Here is a 15876-nt window from a genome sequence, read left to right on the forward strand (position 1 = left end):
CATTTGATCCTAGGCCTACACCTGCTCAGCCCGGACCAAAGACCCCTTCTCTAAAAAAGAAACAGAAGTCTAAGCATTTGTCTGCTCATTCAGAGCATGTTCCTGATTGGCAGGCATTCTCTCAATCTCTTTTCCAGGCCTTTATGGCCCTTAGGCCAACTTCCTCACAGACTCCTTCTGATGTGCCAGCTTTGAGTCCCAGGCGTGCTTCTTTAGGCCCCTTGCCCCATCCACTGACACCTGAACTTGAGGCACTTGGGCTTCAGGCCAGTTATTTTACATTAAGAAGGTTCGTGGTCTGCACTCTTGTGGGAGAAGAGGCTGGACTCTGCCCTTCTGAGCTGGGAATTTCTGGTTAAAGGTTTATAGTGCCTGAATATTTGAACTGTATCTTACTGAAATTGGTACACCTTGTTTGCTCTAGCATAGACTAGATCCAGGCCTGCTGAATCTAGCTTTGTTTATATGCTTGTTGTTTGTTTGCTTGTTATTTCCCTGGAAGCTAATTCCACCTAATACGCGCTTCTCAGCGCTTCTGTGGATCACTAGTGATATCTGCATTGCTTACTGTACTTATTTCCTTGTTTCACTTGAAAGAAAGTTACTGTTTGTCGTTTTTGCATTTAGTTACTTGTAACACATTGCACTCAAGTTACCTGGCACTTGCTCACTAAAGCAATTATATGTCAGCACTAAAATTAAAAGCACTACACCCTCACTCCCCACTGGCCCTTGTTTTCAATTATTAAGGAATTCCCAATATTATTCTAGCATGTCCAAAGGTCAGTTGTCAATCTCCTCTCCGGTCCAGCTGGTGAATCTGGGAATCTTGAGGCAATGTTATAACTGCCTCATGTACACAGACAACCCTCTCCTCCTCCCACATAACACAAATACTTGTGAGAGATGCAGCTATTTAGCCAAACTGGAGGCTGAGCTCTCTCAACTCAGGACTGGCAAGACCAGACAGGAGGAGAAGGCAACTACACACACCCCAAAACCAGCCTCACATAATGCTACCACACCACTGAATCAAACACATAAACACACAAAGACATACTCGGAGGCTCTGAGTAAAAATTTACCTAAACAGCAGAGGCCTCCAAAGCAGACACCCAAACAACTGCTACCTCAAGACACCCCACAAGCAACACATCAACCACAAAAGCAGTGTGCAAAGCAGTCACAGCCCTTAAGGCCAAATACAACACCAAACATACTTGTCATGGGTGACTCCATAGTCAGACACACTGACGTCCCACTCACCAGGCTGAACAAGGAGAGGGTCACAGTAAGCTGCCTATCGGGCGCTAGAATCCGCCACATAACACAAGCACTTGGGTCACTCCACGGCAAGTACAAATATGACACAGTCATTGTCCATGCTGGTGTGAGCGACCTGAGACGCACCTCCCTGGACTACATGAAAAGAGACATAGAGGAGCTCTCTGATTATGTAGCCCAGGCAGGTATGACCCTAACCCTGAGCAGTATCCTTCCTTCACCAAGAATGATGCCACAATATAGAGACAAGATGATCAGCTTTAACAATTGGCTTAATGTCTGGTGTCATTCAAAGGGGATCCAGTGTCTGTCTGCCTGGGATGACATGCTTGACAAGCCACGCTGCTTCGCAAGGGACGGCTTGCACCTGTCACCCTGGGATTCCGGATATTGGCTAAGGCTCTTGCCACCCCATAGTGCCTTTTTAGGCAAGGCTCAAATTCTAAACCTACCACCCTAGAAAACAAAAATGGAAAGAAACTGAGGGTAATGCTGCTCAATGCCAGAAGTCTAAATCTCAAAATGCACGCACTCGAGGCCCTTCTCAGTATGGAGAACATCGATGTCTGTGCTGTAACTGAAACCTGGTTCAAGGCTCCTGAGAGCACCCGGCACTATTAGGTTTTACCTAATATCATGCGTTCCGCCCCCAAATCCCGGACCACACCACAAAAGGAGGTGTATCCATATTCATAAAGGATACCCACACCTCCAGGTTGGTGGCAATGCAAGCTCGAAACCATCCAGGTGCAACTAACCATAGGCAAAACTGCTCTACAAATTGTAGCATGCTACAGGCCACCCTCTCAAACTCAGGAACCCCACACAGCCTTCCTGAAGACACTGGAGGGTATAAATGTATCTCCAAACACCATCATATTGGGTGACTTCAACTACCCAAATATAGACTGGGAACATTACTCAAGCCCTAACTTTCTAGCCCAACGGTTCCTGGAGTTCATAAATTCAAATGCCATGGAACAGCTAGTCACTGTTCCCACGAGAGGAGAAAATATACTAGATCTCATTATCACAAACATGGGGACAAAATGCTCCACACGGAAGTATATCCCTCATTGGTGAGATCTGATCATAAACTAATCTCACTGGAAATCCACATCCCGCCCCACCCCAAACAAACAGCACCACAGTGAAGAACTTCTCTAAAGCAAACTTCACACTACTCAAGCCTGGTGTGGTATCCTTCAAGGTCCCTGAGACAGTGGAAACCACAACCCAAGCTGCGGAAGCCCTTACAAATGCCTTCTATGAACACCTCCAGGACTGCATGGATCAGGCAATCCCAAATAAAACCAAGACTCTTTCCACAAAGGGCAAACGTCCAGTCTGGTGGACCCCAGCCATTAACAAACTTTACAATAAGAGGAGAAAGCTGTTACATGATAGAACAAAATCCATAAAAGGGAAGTCACCCCTGATCATTATTAGTAAAAAAATACGAGCACTCATAAAATCAACTAAGGCCAATTTTGAGAGAAAAATTGCCATGGATTCAAAGGACAATCATAAGGCCTTTTTCAGCTATGTTAGGAACCTGGGTAGAAACTCCCAGATGTGCTCAGAATTAGTCCAAAATGATACAAAAATCACTGAACCCACAGACATTGCCAACATACTGGCAGACAGGTTCAGTGCAAACTTCACCCCCCTCTCCCCCCTAAAGGAGAGATAACTATCCCAGCGGAGTGTAGCCTCCCAGACATCTCAAATGTGCAGGTGAAAGCTGCTCTCTCTAAAGCTAAAAACACAGCATCAATGGGACCGGATGGTGTCCCCGGCTGTGTGCTACATGAGCTAAATGAGGAATTAAACCCGCACATAAGGCAGCTGTTTAATCTCAGCCTTACCACAGGATACGTGCCCAAGGAGTGGCGACGGCAACTGTGGTCCCACTCCACAAAGGCGGTGCCTCTACGGACCCTGGTAATTACCTCCCCATAAGCTTAACAAGTCTAGTCTGCAAAGCTATGGAGAGGATCATAATGGAGCTCATAAACAAAGATATAGGGGACTTGCAGACATTGGACCCGACCCAGTTTGGCTTCGTCAAGGGAAGATTATGCCTTTTGAACTTGGTCGACTTCTTCGAAACAGTCACCAAGGCCATCGATGAGGGAAAGGCAGTCCATACAGCCTACCTTGACCTTGCAAAGACTTCGACACAATACCCCACTCGGGTATTGTAGAAAAACTTACCAGCTTAAATGTAAACCCATATGTCACAAGATGGGTTGCAAACTGGCTTAAGGACAGAACCCACAGGGTTAGAGTTGCTGGCGCTATGTCAGACTCCAAGCCGGTCACAAGTGGTGTCCCACAGGGCTCGGTCCTTGGCCCCTATTGTTCGGCATCTACTTCTCAGAAGTACAGGCCAACATGGGAGGACTTTGGCTGACAAAGTTTGCAGATGACTGCAAACTGGGCCATAGTGGAAAGTGCATCGGACACGGATATCCTTCAGAAGGGACTCACGGAAACAGATAGCTGGTGCCAGAGCCATGGCCTGAAGTTAAACGCCAAAAAATGTATAGTCATACCCTTCGGGAAAAACAAGGTAACCCCAAGCTACCATATAGGTGGCAATCCACTAAGCACAGAAGAGGTTATCAGGGACCTGGGGACCCAGGTTGACAGTGGCCTTTCTTTTGACACTCATGTTGCTAAAGTGGTTAGAAAGACCTTCTACATTGCCCACCTGATCATGAAGGGATTCACATCCAGATCTATTGAGGTCATTGTTCTCCTGTACTCTTCACTTATCAGACCAATGATCGAGTACAATGCCCCATTCGGGATGTATCTCGCCCGACATCTGCAGCAATTGGAGTGACCCCAAAAGTTTCTCACCAAAAGGATAAAGGGACTCCAAAATCTGTCATATGCTGCCAGATTGAAGAAACTCCAGCTCTATTCAGTCACATACCATCTGCTCAGAGGTGACATGTGCCTGACATACAAGGCCATGTCCAACCTGGAATTAATGGACATGCTCCACCTCAAAAAATCCAAATCCACCAAAACCACTAGAGCAAGCGACTTAAACCTTAGCATGGATATAAATAGGACGTGCTGGAGGGATAGATTTATCACTCAGAGACTCCCTATGCTGTGGAATAGAGTCCCGGTCCATGTGAGGCAGAGCACCTCGCTGGCTCTGTTCAAGAGAAATCTTGACCTGTGGATGGGAGATCGTAGGTTTACCCCGGGAATCATCTCTGTGTCACTGCTAGACAGAGGCACAGCAAACTAATGGGTACAGTATTTTTTCATATAAGGGGTGGCGTAAGCCACAAAAATTCGGGCTAGGCTTATAAATGCCTTGGGGCAGATAGCCTAGTATAAACCTATGAACCTATAAAGAAGATTCTTCATGTTCCTCTTCAGATGAGTCCCTTTCCATACTCCTCACAACTGGCTTCTCCTTAGGATATTGTTTTCCTGAAGAGGACTCTCTGGAAGGTAATTCCCCACCTGAAGACATCACCTTTGGGGAAGCTATTTCCAAAATGAGGAGTACTTTAAATTAGATTCCACACAAATGACAGAAGTTCAAAATAGATATTGTGAGCGTCTGCAGATAGAATCCCCCTCTCCTTCAGCCATTCCTCCAGTTATCCTAGCCTACTTGGACGCCTTTGCCTCAGCTTCTAAAGCTCCCAATTCTCGGCCACCAGTCCCAGAAAGACCAGACAGGTTCTATAAAATCCCTGATGACTTCAACTTTCTTATCAAGCCTCCTATGGCAGACCCTGCTTGTAATTGCTGTCTCTCCAGGTAAACAATCCAGACAGATTCCCTCCTCTTCTTGCTCCCATCAGATAAAGATAGTAAAATGATGGACAGGTTAGGGAAGAAAATCTACACATCTTCCACCCTGGCCTTTAGAGCCATCAGTTGCCAAACGCATATGGCCAAATATGCCTTGGACCTGGTCTCACAAGCCATGGATCAACTGAACTCAATTACAGATTCACCCACTAAGGCACAGGTGGCTTCTGCCCTTTCATTAGCTGCACAAGAGACTCAGTCCTCCATAGGTACTCCTGACTCAAGCTACAACCATTGCCTGATGATGTCAAAAGCAGCATTATGGATGCTTCTCTTGACAATAGCTTTCTCTTTGGAAAGGAGTCATCAGAACTGTTTAAAAAACCTGCATGAAAAGAGCAAGGAGCTGCAGGACCTCAAAACACCTTTTTGTGTCTCAACAGTGCCTAGGTTTCATAGAAACTATCTTGACAAACCCAAATTTGTCAGGAAGGCTTCCGCTGCACCTTCCACCAAACCCAGAAAAGGTGCCAGAAAGCCTTCCTTAGCCAAGCCTACCTCCTCTCAAACTACTCCAAGACAGCCCTTTTATGACTGATCTAACAGTGCGTGACTGTCAGACTCTTAACACTCCATCTTTGCCATCTTCCCCTTTCTGCCTGCCTCTCACTGTGTTCCCCTCTGGCTACAGATCACCTCAAACACCTGGGTCCTGTCAATAGTGGAGAAATGATATTTCATGACCTGGAGGGAATAACTTCTCCCCAAAGGTATCCCACACCCTCCAAATGAGCAAATTCATCTTATCCCACAAGTCATTCAAGATCTTGTCAGACAGAGTATAATTCAGAAGGTCCCTCCAGGACAGGAAGGCTTAGGTTTTTATTCCAGACTCTTCCTAGTCCCAAGAAAGGATGGCCCATGGAGACCCGTCTTGGACCTATCCCTTCTAACCCTTTCCCCCATGTACCCACCTTTTGCATGCTGTGCCTCCAAACCCTTCTTCCACTCTTGACCCCTAGTTCTTATCTGGCCACTTTAGATCTGAAGGATGCATATCTTCAGATCCCTATCCACTAATCTTATTGGAAATCCCTGTGTTTTCATTGCAGTCCATTCACTATCAGTTTACTGCCTTGCCCTTTGGTTTGTCAACAGCACCAAAGGTATTCACAAAATGTCTTGCACCTGTAGTGGCATTTTGCAAAACAAAAGTTGTTCAAATCTTCCCATACTTAGACGATCATCTTATCCTGGCAGGTCACCCAAATACTCTACAAAGGCACCTATAATTTACCATTTCCCTCCTCAAAGGCTTATGTTTCACAATCAACCATCTCAAAACTTCACTTATTCCCTCCCAGGACCAGGTGTTCTTGGGTTGCAGAATAAGAACAGATTTGATGAAGGCCTTTCTTCCCCCAGAAAAGATCGCATCTTTAACCACTTGCTTCCAGGACCTACTCCCAGCCAGCTGCATTTCAGCCCAGGGAGTTTCTATGCCTCTTGGGGTTTATGGCAGACACGCTTCCCATGTTGCCCCTAGCCAGGTTACACATGAGAAAATTTCAGTGGTACCTGAAGAATGTTTGGTCCCAACATGACCACCCACTAGAGTTTCAGATACCATCCCTTCCATGTCTCAAGAAAGAGATCATGCGGTAGATCCAGCAAATTCATCTGAACCCAGGAATACCATTACAACCACTCCCTATGGTTTAGCAGATGCACACAGATGCATCAGATCTGGGATGGGGAGCAACTATGAATGGACTGAAGGTTCAGGGCCATTGGAACCACCATCTTTGGAAAAAACACATTGATGTCAGGGAAATGACTGCCCTTATCCTAGCCCAAAAAGCATCCCTTCCTCTCATACACCCAGGCCCTCTTAGAATCTTTACAGACAACAGCACTGTCCTGTGATATATCAACAAGCGGGGGGGGGGGGGGGGGCAAAATCCTATCTACTCTGCAGGTTGGCCATCCAAGCTTGAGAAATGGCTACCCTCTCCAAGGTGATGCTGCAGGCAGTTTGCACCCCATCTCAAAACAATGTTCAGGCAAATGCTGTCAGCAGGTCATTATCACGGAATCACAAATGGATGTTGCACAGAGATGTCTTCCTAGACATAGTCCATCGGTGGGGTACACCACAAATAGATCTGTTTGCCTCCCCTCAGAACGGCCAACTGAAGCTATTCTGCACAAGAACTCCCTCTGCACAAGCCTGGAGGGTGGATGCCTTCTCAATCTCCTGGAAGGGATTTTTTTTTTATGCATTCCCCCCTTCCATCTCATACAGAAAGTCCTGCTGAAAATTCAACAGGACAAACCGAAAATCTTGTTGGTGACCCCCTTTGGCCAAGGCAGCACTGGTTCCCCCTACTTTTTTCTCTAGCCAAGGGCAGTCACCACAAGTTACTCCACAAGGGTGACCTCATCATACAACAGAAGGGATAACTTATCCAGCCACACCTCCAAACCCTCAGACTAACCCTGTGGGTGATAAACCTTTGATCCCTTTTAGACACCTTTATTCAGAGGACGTGCTTTCTGTCCTGCAGGAGGCCAGGAAACCCACTACCAGGAGATCCTACCTCTCCAAGTGTAAAAGGTTCTCCAGTTGGTGTCTTCACAGACAACTAGATCCCTTTCAGGCAGATGTACCTCTAGTTTTGTCTTATTTGTGTGAGCTCCTCAAGTCTGAATTATTCCTCATTGAAAGTCCATTTATCAGCTGTCTCTGCTTGGTTACCTCTCAATCCACCTTTGTTAACCAGATTAGAGGTAAAAGATTTCCTTAAGGGGGTACTTCATATCAGTCCTCCAAGGAAACCTATCCTTCTTCTTTGGGACCTGAATTTCATTCTAGAAAAACCTCACAACTGCTCCCTTCGAGCCAGCAGCATCAGCCACCTTGAAGATGTGCACCTGGATAACAGTGCTTCTTGTAGCCCTAACTTTGGCTAGAAGGGTCTCAGAACTACAAGCATTCATAGCTAACCCACCATACCTGATATTTCATAAGGATAGGGTCTCTCTTTGTACAAACCCATGCTTCATGCCTAAAGTGGTTAATGAACTATCGCTTAACCAGTCTATCCACTTACTTACATTCTTTCCTTCCCCACAAAATGACAGCGAGAGAGTGCTCCATTCCATTGATGTTCACAGACAGCTTAGATTTTACCTAGACAAGACTAAGAACATCAGAAACTCAAACCAGTTATTTGTATCCTTTCACTCCAGGGCTCTGGGCAAAGCTGTATCCAAGCAAACAGTATCTTCTTGGATTTCTAACATTATTTCCTTTTGCTACTCCTTTCATGGAAAACACCTTCCTTACACTGTGAGGACCCACTCCACTAGGACTGTGGCCTCCTCAGGGGCTTTTTTCAAAGGGTTAGATACAGCCACTTGGTCTTCAGTCCACACTTTCACTAAACATTACAAGCTGGACTATTTCTCCAGGGCTAGAACAGGCTTTGCTAAAGCCATCTTACATAGATTCACAGAGAGTTCCTCCTCTTCCACCTCCCATAACACATGCTGAGTTTTGGTACCCTCCCTCATGTTTAGAATACTGCAACATGAAAATAGAAGGACATAGAATAGTTGTGTAAAATCTTACCATAACCATAGATGTCCTTCTGTTCCATGTTGCAGTATTCCTATCCTTCCCTCCTACCCCCATTTAGAACTTCTGCCTCTTCTTCTTCTTCCTGTTCCTTATCTTCCTCTCTGGATGGCATCCTGATCAGCTACCCTTAGACTATTGTCCAACTGGGGCATTCAGTTCTGTGGTCTGTGCATGCGGACGTCACATTTATTGCCCAGGGTTTATGGTACCTACGTGTGACATCCCACTCAACATGCAGTAGCCAGACTACGCTTTTGTATACGGGCCGGACGTTCATGTCACCTCAGGTGGAGGATCCCCTATATTTAGAATACTGCAACATGGAAGAAAAGGACATCTTATTGTCCAACTGGGGCATTCAGTTCTGAGGTCTGTGCATGCGGATGTCACATTTATTGCCAAGGGTTTATGGTACCTAGGTGTAACATCCCACTCACCATACAGCAGCCAGACTAAGCTTTTGTATATGGGCCGAATGTTCGGGTCGCTTCAGGTGGAGGATCCCCTATATTTAGAATACTGCAACATGGAAGAGAAGGACATCTATGGTTATGGTAAGATTTTACACAACTATTCTTTCTGATTGCAGCCAGAGACAAAATGTCTTTGAAAACCAGGACTAGGAATCCTACTGTATTGTCCTTTGGGCGAACTGATTGCTACCCTGGAAGGGTGGAAGTTTTTGAAATGGTGTTATAGTTTCCAGATGTTCTTAGTGTTTCACTGTTGCAGTCATTACATTTGGGTAATCTGCTGGCAGGTTGCCCTCAGTCGGACTGAATAACAAAGTCTTGGGTCCTGCGTCGGTTGCTGTCTCCTCTTTCATGACGTCAGGTCGTCAGGGGTATGAAACATGCAGCTGACACCATTTTATTCAGTCTTTCTTGCCGCGCGGTGCCCGAAGCAGAAGCAGTGCGCAAGTGCTGGTTGGCCGACACCTGAAATTTTCGTATTCGAGTTTCAGAACCAAAGTCTTCAAACTAAAGCTAAGTACCCTTTTGGGGACATTTTTTCTTGCTCCTTACTGATGTCAGTAAAAGTTAATAATTGCATTACTTGTGGGAAGCAAATACCTCCTAAGGATTTTCATTTGTACTGTATTCCTTGCCTAGGCCCTGATCACAATGTGCCTTGCTGTCGGTTTTGTGCTAGGTTTAACCAACACACTATTAAGCGTCGGTATATTTTTGCTTCTAAATATTTTTGTTCAAGATTTAATTATCCTGAAATGTCGTCGGTTAGCAATCCAACTACCGGAGTTCATAAAAAACGCAAAGAAAAAGACAGAGACCGTCGGGGTCCAAAACCGACAACGAAGCTTCTCCTAAGCCAGTCACCAGTTCACTGGTACTCAGTGAGGCACTTTCGCAGCCCCTAATACCCACTACTTTTGAGTCGCAGGCCTCTATCGAGACCCATTCGGAGTCCAGTATGTCGCGAGATGCTCAGAGTATTGAACCAGCAGATGTCTCTCCCCTGGATGGGTCCAGAGCCGCTGAGCAGGCACCGGCTTCTGAAGGTGTTTTCAGGCCTCAACATTTTTATATTAAACCGACGCCGGCAACAAATACAAGATCAAAAACAACTTATATGTCTACAAAACCGATGCATGAGCCACGTGCTCAGGCCCCTATGCCTAAAAAACGGATGATCAAAATGGCTGACGATTTAATTACCTTGATCAGGGGTTCCCACCCCCCCACCCCCACCCCCACCCCCACACACACACACACTAAGAGGCCTAGGCAAGGCACTGATTATGAATCTTCAGATCAGGTTTCCATTTCGTCTGATTCCTCTTCTGATCAGGAATTTTCTATTCCACCCTATGAGGATTCTGATGCAGAGGAATCCATCCCATCTGCATCTCCTCCAGAGGATTTCTCTTTTGGAGAGACTTTGCATACTTTAAGGGAACATTTTCACTGGGAGAGTCAGGACTTCTCTGTATCAAAAAAGAGGCTTAAGGATTTCCTTCTTCTTCCTCAGCATAGGCCTTTGGCAATACCTCCTGTATTAGACATTATTGATGATGTGTTCTCGGAATCAAGCATGGCTCCTGATTCCCTGCCTCCGGCTCCTAGTAAGCCAGACAGATATTACAGGGTTCCTGACTCCCACAAATTTCTTTTCAAAAATCCTGCTGCTGATCCTGAGACTATTTCTAGGGTCCCAAGGGTGTAAAGGCCTCTACAGCCAAAAATCCTACCCCTTCTGATAGAGATTCCGTGGCGCTGGATAGATGGGGTAAGAAGGTTTATACGTCTACAACCTTGGCAATCAGGGCTTTAAACTGCCAATTTCATATGCTTAAATATCAGCAGCATGTTATGGGCTTACTGAAACAGAAAATTATGTTGATTTCTGATTGTGTGGAAAATAGAGTTACAGGAATTTTTGCATTCAGCAGAACAGGTTGGAAAGGATACTTTGCAATGTGGTTTTGATTCCTTGGAGGCCTCCTGTAGGGCTGCAGTTACTGGATCTGTGATTAGAAGGCATGCCTGGCTCAAGGAGCAAAATCTGCCTGATCATGTTAAAGCTAAATTGTTGGATGCCCCTTTGCAGCATGATACTCTGTTTGGTAATAAGGCAGAAGAGGTTTTAAAGAAAATGGAAGACAAAGCTAAATCTGTGCAAACTGTAAAAGATTTCTTGCAAGTGCAGCCACCCAGGTTCAGTAGGCACTGGCCTACTAAAATTGGTCCTTTCCTGTGTCCAACAGAGCCACTTAGGGCAAATCCAGGTGCTCAAAAGGCTCCAGTTACCAATCACATGGGTTCTTACAGGTCAAAGCAATGGGGTGTCTCCACCTCCAAATCTGGAGGAAACAAAGCACAACCATACAGTAAGCAGTCTCAGTGACTTTCCTCCTACCATCACCAAGCACTTATCTTTTGGCAGCCCCCTTGGGGGGAAAACTAGCACTTCATGCTCAAAATTGGCAGTTAATTACCCAGGACAAGTAGGTATTAAACATAGTATCCCAGGGGTACAGATTTAATTTCCATACTTTGCCAATTCCAAACGGATGGCCGGATCTGCCACAAAATCAGTGGGCAGAGGCCCAGAAACAAGTCATGTCCCTCATGGATATGGGGGCTATTCAACCTGTACCAGAAAAGGAAAAAGGACAAGGTTTTTATTCAAGACTTTTCCTGCTACCCAGAAAGGACAATTCATGGCGCCCAATACTAGACATCAATTCTGAACACGTTCCTGGACATTCCAAAATTCAAAATGCTGACTTTACAACAGCTACTGCCTATGCTAGGCAAGAATGCTTGGTTAGTAACTCTAGACTTAAAAGAGGCATACCTGCATATCCCAATAAGGGAATCATGCAGAAGATACCTCCGCTTCAAAGCAGGATTTTTGCATTACCAATTCTCTGCACTGCCCTTTGGCTTATCTACTGTGCCCAGGGTCTTTACAAAGTGCCTGGCACCAGTAATTGCATTCTGCAGACAATGAAGCATTCAAATTTATCCTTATCTGGATGATTGTCTCATTTAAGCAGAGGACAAGGGCACTCTTCTTCAACATCTGGCATTTGTAAAAAGGCTTCTAGCGTGCCTGGGGTACACCATAAATGAAAAGAAATCACAACTGTTACCCTCTCAAATAATTACATTCCTGGGTGCAAGCTTAAATACAACTGTCCAGATGGCTTACCTCACGCCAGACAAACAAAGGCAACTGACAGCATACATCAAACAAATGGTGACAAAAACCCAGTTATCTGCAAGACATATTCTGCAGGCTTTGCGGTTCATGGCATCCTGCGTTCTACTAATTCCATATGCAAGACTGCATATGAGGAAACTTCAATGGTACCTAAGAAGTTTATGGCATCAACATTGTTACAGCCTGGAAACAATGATTCTCCTCATTCCCTGCCTACAACTGGAGTTTCTTTGGTGGGCAGAGACATGTCACCAGAACAAGGGACTGTCATTCACTCTACCCCCTGCCACCCAAACCCTAACTACAGACGCATCAGACTATGCTTGGGGGGCCCACCTGGCAGTGAGATGCATTCAGGGCAAATGGAGCCCAAACCAAATGCATTTGCATATCAACCAGAAAGAGATGCTAGCTGTTCAGAATGCTCTGACAGCCTTCAAGGACTTAATTCATCATCCAGGACAACTACTGATAAAGACGGACGACAGCACAGTTATGTGGTACATAAACAAGCGGGGGGTTACACATTCCTACCCACTTTGCAGACTAGCCATGGCTTTGTGGAACACAGCCTTGACGTACCAAATACATCTTCAAGCTCAATTCCTGCCAGGAAAGCAAAATACTCTGGCAGACGACCTAAGCAGAAATCTTATGGACCCGCACGAATGGAAACTGGATCCACAAATCTTCAGCATGTTAACACAGAAATGGGGGAGCCCAGACATAGAGCTATGTGTCTATCCCCAAAATTATCAGTTGGACAAATTCTGCATAAGAACTCATCACAAAAAAGCATGGAAAGTGGATGCTCTATCCTTCAGCTGGAAAAACCTATCAGTCTATGCCTTTCCCCCTCTGCCTCTACTCTCCAAGGTCTTACTAAAAGTCAGACAGGAAAAAACAAAAATTATCCTAATTGCTCCGGACTGGCCTCGCCAGAACTGGTACCCGCTTCTAAGGAATATGTATCACCTTTCTCCATTGTACTTGCCTCAAATACCTCATCTACTGTCTCAGCAGAACTATCAAATTCTGCACACTCAGCTCCAAACTCTGAATCTTGCAGCATGGCTAATCAACTAATTATTCAAACAACACCTCTCAGTAAGTCTGTGATGGATGTCATTTTGGAAGCCAGAAGGCCTAGTTCTAGAAAATCTTATGCTGATAAATGGAAGAGATTCTGTGCTTGGAACCAAGCACAAGGAATAATAGACAAAGCAAAGCCCAATATTCCTCAGATTTTACAATATTTGACTGAGATGCTTGACAAGGGCCTATCTTTTTCTTCAATAAAAATCCATGCCTCTGCCATCTCAGCTCATTACAACCCAGAGCCCTCCCCTCTTTTCTCATCCACTGCTTAAACAGTATCTTAGTGGGTCCAAAAATTTAAGGCCCTCCCATAAGAGCATCAACTCCTGCATGGGACCTCAATTTTGTGCTGGAAAAAACTCACCCTGCCTCCTTCTGAACCAGCAGCTACTGCGGATATAAAATGTCTATCTTGGAAAACAGCTGTTCGTTTGGCAGTTACTTCAGCAAGAAGGGTTTCAGAACTACAGGCTCTCATGGCAGTGGAGCATTTTATTATATTTTACCCAGACAGGGTGTCGTTCAGGACCAATCCTTCTTTTATGCCTAAGTTGGTATCCAGTGTGGCTCTTAACCAGACCATTCACCTGCCAACATTTTATCCAAATCCGCAGAACAAGGGGGAGCAGATTCTGCATTCATTGGATGTACACAGACAACTAAGATTCTACTTAAATAGAGCCAAATCTCTAAGAAAGTCTGAGCAACTACTGGTAGCATTTGCTGCAGGATCAGAGGGGAAGGCTATATCAAAGCAGACTATTTCTAAATGGATAAGCCACTGCATTCGTTTCTGCTATTTGCACCATGCTAAACCTGTGCCCAAGGCGATCAGATCACATTCCACCAGGGCTGCCTCTACTTCAGCAGCTTTTCTCAGAGGGGTCCCAACCAAAGACATTCTAGAAGCTGCTACTTGGAGCTCTGTTCATACCTTCATAAAGCATTCTCATTTACCTCTCTTCTCCAAATCCAGGGCAGGCTTTACTACTGCAGACCTGCGAGGCCTTATAGCCGCTACTAATGCTGTTTAGTTCCATCCTCCCATCCATAGCTGTAGGATTCTACCCAAATGTAATGACTGCAACAGTGAAACACAAAGAACATAGTACAGCTGTGTACACTTACCATAAATGTAGATGTTCGAGTGTATTCACTGTTGCAGTCCAGGTTACCCACCCGCCCTCCCCCTTTCTATAACTTTTCTTTCCTTTCACTATACTCGAAAGCCTTTGTGATGTATTTGCTTTTAGTTGAAGGTAAAGTTTATGTTTCTAAAAGTGCATTTATATATTTACTGTTTATTTATATATATTTTTTTGCTCCCCATTTGGGGGACACCTGACATATGGGCAAGAAAAACTGAATAAAATGGCATCGACTGCATGTTTTATACCTCTGACAACCTGACATCATGGAAGAGGAGACAGCAACTGACGCAGGACCCAAGACTTTGTTATTCAGGCCGACTGAGGGCAACCTGCCAGCAGATTACCCAAATGTAATGACTGTAATGGTGAATACACGCGAACATCTACATTTATGGTAAATGTACACAACTGTACTATACTGTAACACATCTTAGCAAAGCTCTGTGTGTGTATTATGGCACACATGCTAGATTATGGTCCGGTTTCAAGTAAAGGGGGTATTGTGGGAGCCGAAAGTTAGGTGATCACATGTAAGTGATGTTATTCTGTAATCCAGCACTGAACTATGTTTTAATACTAAATGAGACAGAAGTCTCAGGGCAGTCTGTTTTTGAAACCTGAAAAGGAAGGATCACTCACCCACTTCATATTGCCTTCCCGTAGTAAGTAACCAGGGAGTTAATAATTCTTTAGATCAATCAGGGAAATATAGTGAGAGTAGTTAAATACTGTTTGTCTGTATCTGTATGAATATGTCCATCTGTGATACTCTTAATATTTCCTGTGAATAAAACTCTGATGTTTATTGCAAATAGATATTCAGTCTTTTCATGTTCTTTTATTATTTATTATTAAATATATTTAAACTTTCATTGTGACTGAGCTTTCAGAGAATATTTTAACTTTTGAGAGTACTTGCATTTATTTGGTGACACTGTGGCAGCTTCTGAAAGCCTTGCTGTATTGTGAAATACTACCATTTTTATTTGTATTAATTTTAGTCAGTATAATCGGGTACCCTGGTAAGAGCCGTAGAGTAGCTGGCTTTGGAGTGTTCTGGTAGCAGGATCTACATTATAGTCTGGGTAAAGGGGCATAGTTGGTAAATCTGTGCCAGCCTTTCACAGGTGTGTGTGTGTGGGGGGGTACTTTGAGCAGGGCACAGAGCACTGGTTTCACTGAGAGGGTGGTGATAGACTTCACTTGGAACATTTGACTGAAGAC

General features: G+C 44.8%; 1 protein-coding gene across 1 annotated transcript in view; it reads left to right on the forward strand.

The window, feature by feature from the left end:
- Nucleotides 1-15876, forward strand: part of RPTOR (regulatory associated protein of MTOR complex 1) — a 5042670-nt gene that overhangs the window by 2029935 nt on the left and 2996859 nt on the right. The gene's annotated exons all lie outside the window — the stretch shown is intronic.

The sequence above is a fragment of the Protopterus annectens genome, chromosome 4.part0 (assembly GCF_019279795.1).
Source record: "Protopterus annectens isolate FY-2018-M chromosome 4.part0, PAN1.0, whole genome shotgun sequence".
Taxonomy (NCBI): Eukaryota; Metazoa; Chordata; order Ceratodontiformes; family Protopteridae; genus Protopterus; species Protopterus annectens.